The following is a 6732-nucleotide window of genomic DNA, read 5'->3' as shown; positions in this document are numbered from 1 at the left end:
TGTCCACCTCTCTAATCTTCACCTGATGGTACCCCGACCTCAGATCGATCTTGGAAAAGACCGATGCACCACTCAACTGATCAAATAGGTCATCTATCCTTGGCAAAGGATACTTGTTCTTCACCGTCACTCGGTTCAGCTCCCTGTAATCTATGCACAACCTCAAACTCCCATCTTTCTTCTTCACGAAAAGAACTGGAGCTCCCCACGGCGATACACTTGGTCTAATGTATCCCTTCTCTATCAGATCATCCAACTGTTTCCTAAGCTCCTCCATCTCCTTAGGACCCATATGGTACGGTGCCTTAGAGATTGGCCCCGTCCCTGATTTCAACTCTACTGTGAAATCTATCTCTCTTCTCGGCGGCAACCCCGGAATCTCCTCTGGAAACACATTCTCAAACTCTCCCACCACCGGTATCTGATCAACTGTCGGACTCTCTATCCGGTCATCTCTCACATGGCACAAGATCAAAGGACATCCCTTCCTCAGGTAAGACTTCAAAGTGACAGCTGCAATCAACTTAACTTTGGGTTTGACTAGAAACCCACGATAAGACACACTAACACCCTTAGGACCTCTTAAAGACACTTTCTTTTGATGACAGTCTATCTTAGCTTTATACTTTCCCAGCCAATCCATCCCAACTATCATCTCAAAATCATCAAAAGGAAACTCTAGCAAGTCTACAGGGAAATCAACGTGCCCAACTATCATAGGTACATCCCTATATAACCTCCCACAAGATACAGACTCACCCGAAGGTATAAAAACTTGCTCACTAACAGACTCATATACCCTCAAACCCAACCGTTTAACATGACTCGAAGATACAACCGACTGAGAAGCCCCCGAATCAAACAAAACAAAGGTATGAATACCATTAACAAGAAAAGTACCGGTGATAACGTGTGCATCCTCCTCAGCTGCTTTCTTCTCCATCATGAATAACTTTCCACTGGTCTTCTGTCCACCTTCCTGGACAGTACTGGCTGATGTGGTCGGCTTAGCACCCGACCCTTGATTGTTGTTGTTGTTCGTTGGTGGTTTCTGATAAGAATTACCGCCGTTGCGGTTGCCTCCACTCTGGTAGCTCTCAATTCCCCGGTTTGGCCATGACCCACCCGGTCTATTGCTCGCATAGCTCTGCGCAGGTCTCTGGAAAGTTCCCAGTGCACTTGTGCACTCATGTCTCTTGTGGCCTACACCACCACAACTATAGCAGGTCACTCCCCAACTACCACTAACACTTCCACGGCCATGCCCAAAGGAAGCCCCAAAGATCGAACCCCGACCCTTAAGAAAACCCTTTAGACTGATTGTGGTTGCCTTTCTTGTGATTAGATTGGCCACCACCCTCGCTCTCAGACTTCCTTTTCTCACCACCTGACCTCTCCTGAGCCATCTCCACCAACCTCTCAGCTCTCCCAGCCCTCTCATAAGCTTCCTTAACATCAGTAAGGACTCCCACGGGTAACTTATCCATAATCTTAGGGGTCAACCCCCTCTCAAACCTCAGCGCCAAATTCTCCTCACTCAAACCCATATCCTCAGCTTACCTAGACTTGTCATTGAACTGCCTATTGTACTCGGCCACAGACATCTCGGCGGTCATCTTAAAACTGTCAAACTCTTCCCTCAACTTACTCCTCACATGCTCCGGTACAAACTCTTTTCTCATAGCCCTACGAAACTCTTCCCAAGGTATAGCAGGTAAACCTTGGTTCATATAAAACTCCTTAGCACTCACTTTCACCGTATCCCACCACTTACCAGCTGCCTCCCTCAGATAGAATGCAGCCTGTTCCACTCTCATCTCATCAGGACAGTGAACCAAATCTAATATGTTCTCCATCTCTCTAAGCCAGCTATCAAGAAGGTTCGGCTCCCCAACTCCCTTGTACTCTTTCGGGTTAAACCTCGCTATATAGAGGCTGATTTTAGAGTGATCAACCTCTTTCTCCTTATCCTTATCCTTATCTTTCCCCACAGTCTTTAAAGCCTCAGTAAGAGCATCCTGATGCTCCAACATCTTAACGATGTCATTTATGTTCATAAGCTCAGCTCTCGCATACAACGCATTCTTCTTGGGCGGCATCTTGAAACTATAACAGAAAAAGGGGTGGATATAAACATACGCGCCAAAACCTCAAAACACGAAAAGAAGCTGCACAGACCCTACTCGATCGAGTTCCCAAACATACTCGATCGAGTAACATGCCACTCGATCGAGTGCCCACTATACTCGATCGAGTGCCCCAACCTCAGACCCCAAACAGACCTTCTGATCTCTAACATACTCGACCGAGTAGCTAGGCTACTCGATCGAGTGATTTCTACTCGATCGAGTGCCCGAGGTACTCGATCGAGTGCCCAAAAACACGATTCTGGACTCAAAATCGTCAAAAACCCACCCGATCAAGTCAGTCCCACTCGATCGAGTCATGCTAACTCAGAAACGCTACCCGCATGCTATATCATATGCTAACATGCTAAAAACTTTATAAAACCAACATTATATCATAACTAAGCATATAATGCTACGCATCTTTTCATACGATCTACGAAATCATTATATCATGTTATTAAACGCCACATTGTAAACACCCAACATGTTTTCGTTCCAACTACAATTCTACATATATCATCAACCTTTCTTTCACATTCCCAACTTCCTACCGCAAACACCCAACAGTTACACACACTTCATCACATTCACACACCAGCTAACCAAACAACGCATTCGACCTTGACATACACCACCCATGTGACCGGTTCAAAATTGTAGGGCGAGTTTGCGACTTCAGGACGTCTCTCAAGCCTTTGCATTAGCTCCTACAACCTTTACCCCGGCTTCATTTTAATTGACTCCCTATGTTCATTAGGTTCATTGGTTACAGGTTTCAGGATCGTCGCTCTGATACCATTTGTAACACCCCCATACTCCAAGTGCCTTACCAGGACCACTCAGGTATGAAGATATTACCATCTCGGTTACCCGAGGCATGATATTCATAAGACAATAACGAAACAACTTAAATGATATAACTTTTAGTGAAAAGTAGAACTGAAACCAAATCCCACAATACGGGTACAAGTTCTTAAAACCAACTGTCTACTGAAATACTGAAATGTCATAAAACTAAAAGACTACAGCGGAAGACTTCTATCGTCAGACGGTGGCACCTCCCAGCCTATCCAGACTCAACTCAAACCGCTCAATTATCGCTCACCATCCCCGAATGGATCACCGCAGTTTACAAAAAACAACAACGGGGTCGTACTAATCACATAACTCAATATATATCATCAATAAGATAAACAGACAGCTTAACCGTCACACACACAACCACACCAATTCCAACAATCTCAATCACCGACCGTCCCTTTGGACCGATCCTGCCCGATGGGGACCGCGGCCGTACCCACCAAATCCCCGCTCCTCATAACGAGCGATAACCCTGTCCATTAATGTGCAAATCCCCTTCCGTGGCAGGTTCCACGAAGGGCGAAACTAGGGCGTGAAGCCACTCCCGCAAGTGACCCCACTCAGCCGAGGACACGCCTCGAGAACCAGAGACAAACAATCACAATCAACAACCGTCACAATACAATTACTATATTATTCAATCAACCACAACACATCAACAATCATCCCATTATGGGACTAATACTGAGTAGGAAATCCTACCTGGAAAGCACAACTATCAGACGGTCTCTACAGCTGAATCAAAAAGCTTCTTCTACGGACCCTCCTCCTATCATACAACATACAAATGCTACCAAATCACAAACTACTCAAAAACCCCCAAATCCCTAGATTAGGGTTTAACCAACTTAAAGGAAAGACAACAAAAAAGGGTACATAGATCTTACCCTTGACGCAAGGATCTCAACGGTATAACAAACGATGAAAACCGACCTTCCAAACTCCGGGATTTGCTAACAATGCGATTAAGATGATGAACGTACTTGCTTTCTCTATTTAGCAGTAAATTAGGTTTTGCAAAAGTGTTTAGTATAATGACGAAGAAGGTTATATATCTTAATCGCATAATTAACAAAACCCGAGAAAAACGCCCCGTAAACCGGCTACTCGATCGAGTACCCAAGGTACTCGATCGAGTACCCCCTCACTCGATCGAGTATCCTAGTTACTCGATGGAGTACCCAATAGGTCAGAAACTATTATAAAACGCAACTCACCCTTACTCGACAGAGTAAGGCCTACTCGATAGAGTACCCAAAGACTCATAAATATAGAGTATTACAGCCCGTGCCACATCTCAAGACGGACGGATCGTGGCAAGACTAGCAAAACGGATATTCTCTTTTCCTTCGAGAGGAGAATTTCCTCAACTTTTCTTAAGGGACTTAATAGTCATTTAAGCCCTTAGTAACCCTAATTTATGTACCTAATATTTAGTATAAAGAACCCATTTTACTCTCTAGATTAGCATTATTAGTAATCAACTTCTAATCAATTTTTATGCTCTCTTAATTAAGTTCTTAATCTTGTAATCAACTCCTAATCAAGTCTTAATACAAATCTCAATATTAATCTTTCCTTAATTTCTCTATTGTTCTTCATTTATTTTGGGTAATTAGAAGATTATTTGGGTTTATTTGGAGGATTGACAACCATCCATCAATCATCAAGTACTTCTATTATTTTTTGCTTTATTATTTGGAATCATCTTCATAGGTATAATTCTCTCTTAACCTTGTTTAATTATTGTTAATCACTTTCATTTATTAATCATGTTTTGATTTGCTAGTATGATTGACAACCTTGTTAGCCTGTAAACTTGATAATGAGTGAGTAGTTTCCTTAACTAGGGTTAATGGGGAATTAAGGGAAACCAACATGGGGATTTATTCATGCTTAATCTAATATGTTTTCATAATTAATTTGCTTGCTTGTTGTGATTTCAACTTATGCACATGTTATGTTTGATGAAATACGAGCCTATGAATCCTTGCATTTTTTACCCATCACCCATCTTTTCAATGAGACTTGTAAGCTTATACACCAACTCGAGTCTTATTAGACCATGCATATAGTTGAATAGGAAGGACTAAGTCGACTTCTAGGTGTTGTACAATCTAATCGATTCGGCTCCGGGACCCAAACCTTCTTCGGGATTGAAGGCTTATACACCAACTCGATCCCATCACAACAATAATTGCTTGCTTATAATTTGATAATATGTTTGTATGATCAACTCCCATGAATCCCCTATGAACCCATGACACCCTAGTGCTTTTAATCAATTATTTACATCCCCATTTATTTACCTTGCTTTGTTTTTATTATTGATTAGCTTTTAGTTCATCTCCTACCTCAACCCCAAATTGTGACACCCTAAGACACGACCATTTACAATTGAAAATCCTACATCAATACCAGTCCCTTGGGATCCGACCTTTACTTACCTCTTTGCTAAGAGTATCTTGTGAAGTTATAAATATTGTTTTGGTTAGGTAGCTTTTGACGACGAGTTTATAACCGATACCAAAAATGGCGCTGTTGTCGGGGACGGTGTTAACTTGATTTTATTTTCATTAATTGTTTTTAGTCGTGTCTTTATTTACCTTGGGGAAGTCAATCTCCTCAAGGTTGTTCTAATTGTTTTCAAGTTGTTTGATATTTTGCATGTCTAGGAGATCAAGGTAACTTGTTACCCATTGATCTTGAAATTGAAAGAACTTTGACTAACAATAGAAGACTTGCTAGAGGTACTTTGAGAGGTATTGGAGAAATTGTGGACATTCAACCAAATAACATTGAATTTACCAACCCTTTTGCAAGAGAAGGAGAGGACAACCCAATACAAAACCACCACAAAATCAACCCACAATGCCTAAATTCTCATCACATTCTGTACCAACCGAGGAGAACCTACCAAATGGTACTCCTACACCACAACATTTAACTGGTAATTTCATTGCCAAATCCGCATTCATACAATTAGTTGAGAGAATCCAATTTGGAGGGATGCCTAGTGAAGACCCTCACTCACATATGGAGACTTTTTGTGACTATTATGATGCGATTTCTCAAACCGGACTTACTCAAGACCAAATCCGATGGGTCTTATTTCCTTTTTTTTATTGGTACCGTGAAACAATGGTTGAAAAGCCTAGACAAGGCTACTCTTGGTATTGATTCTTAGAATAAGTTGGCACTTGCTTTCTACAAGAAATTCTATCCTCCGGAAAAGACTAACATGTTGAGAGCCCAAATCACTGGGTTCAAACAAAGGGATGAGGAATCATTGTATGAAGCATGGGAGAGATTTAAGGTTACTTGTCGTTCTTGTCCACACCATGGACTTAATGAGTGGTTCCTTGTGCAACAATTTTGGAATGGTCTATATGAAGACTCCCAAAACATTCTCAATATGGGATCCAATGGTATGTTTACCGAAGTTGATGACAATTAAACATGGAACTAAATTGAAGAAATGGCGGTTCATAACTCACAATATAGTAGGTCTCGAAAGGCTACTAGAGGAGGAAAGCATGAGGTAGATTCCATTACTCAATTGGGTGGACAACTAAGTGTTCATATTGACACCATCAATTTGAAGTTTGAAAAGGCCATGGCTAAACTTGAAGAGGCCTCCAAATCACCCAAACAAGATGTTAATGCTATGGTGGCATCATCCTCAATTCCAAGTGGAGTATGTGAGAGTTGTGGAACTTTGGGACATGACCAAAGTGAATGT

General features: G+C 41.8%; 1 non-coding gene across 1 annotated transcript; it reads right to left on the bottom strand.

Moving 5' to 3' along the window:
• Nucleotides 1-6231: 6231 nt before the first annotated feature.
• Nucleotides 6232-6338, bottom strand: LOC141635473 (small nucleolar RNA R71). The gene has a single exon (XR_012540162.1). It is a non-coding gene; the product is annotated as a small nucleolar RNA R71 (small nucleolar RNA).
• Nucleotides 6339-6732: the final 394 nt, after the last annotated feature.

Source organism: Silene latifolia, chromosome Y, assembly GCF_048544455.1.
Source record: "Silene latifolia isolate original U9 population chromosome Y, ASM4854445v1, whole genome shotgun sequence".
NCBI lineage: Eukaryota > Viridiplantae > Streptophyta > Magnoliopsida > Caryophyllales > Caryophyllaceae > Silene > Silene latifolia.
This window is presented reverse-complemented; position numbering and strand designations above follow the sequence as displayed.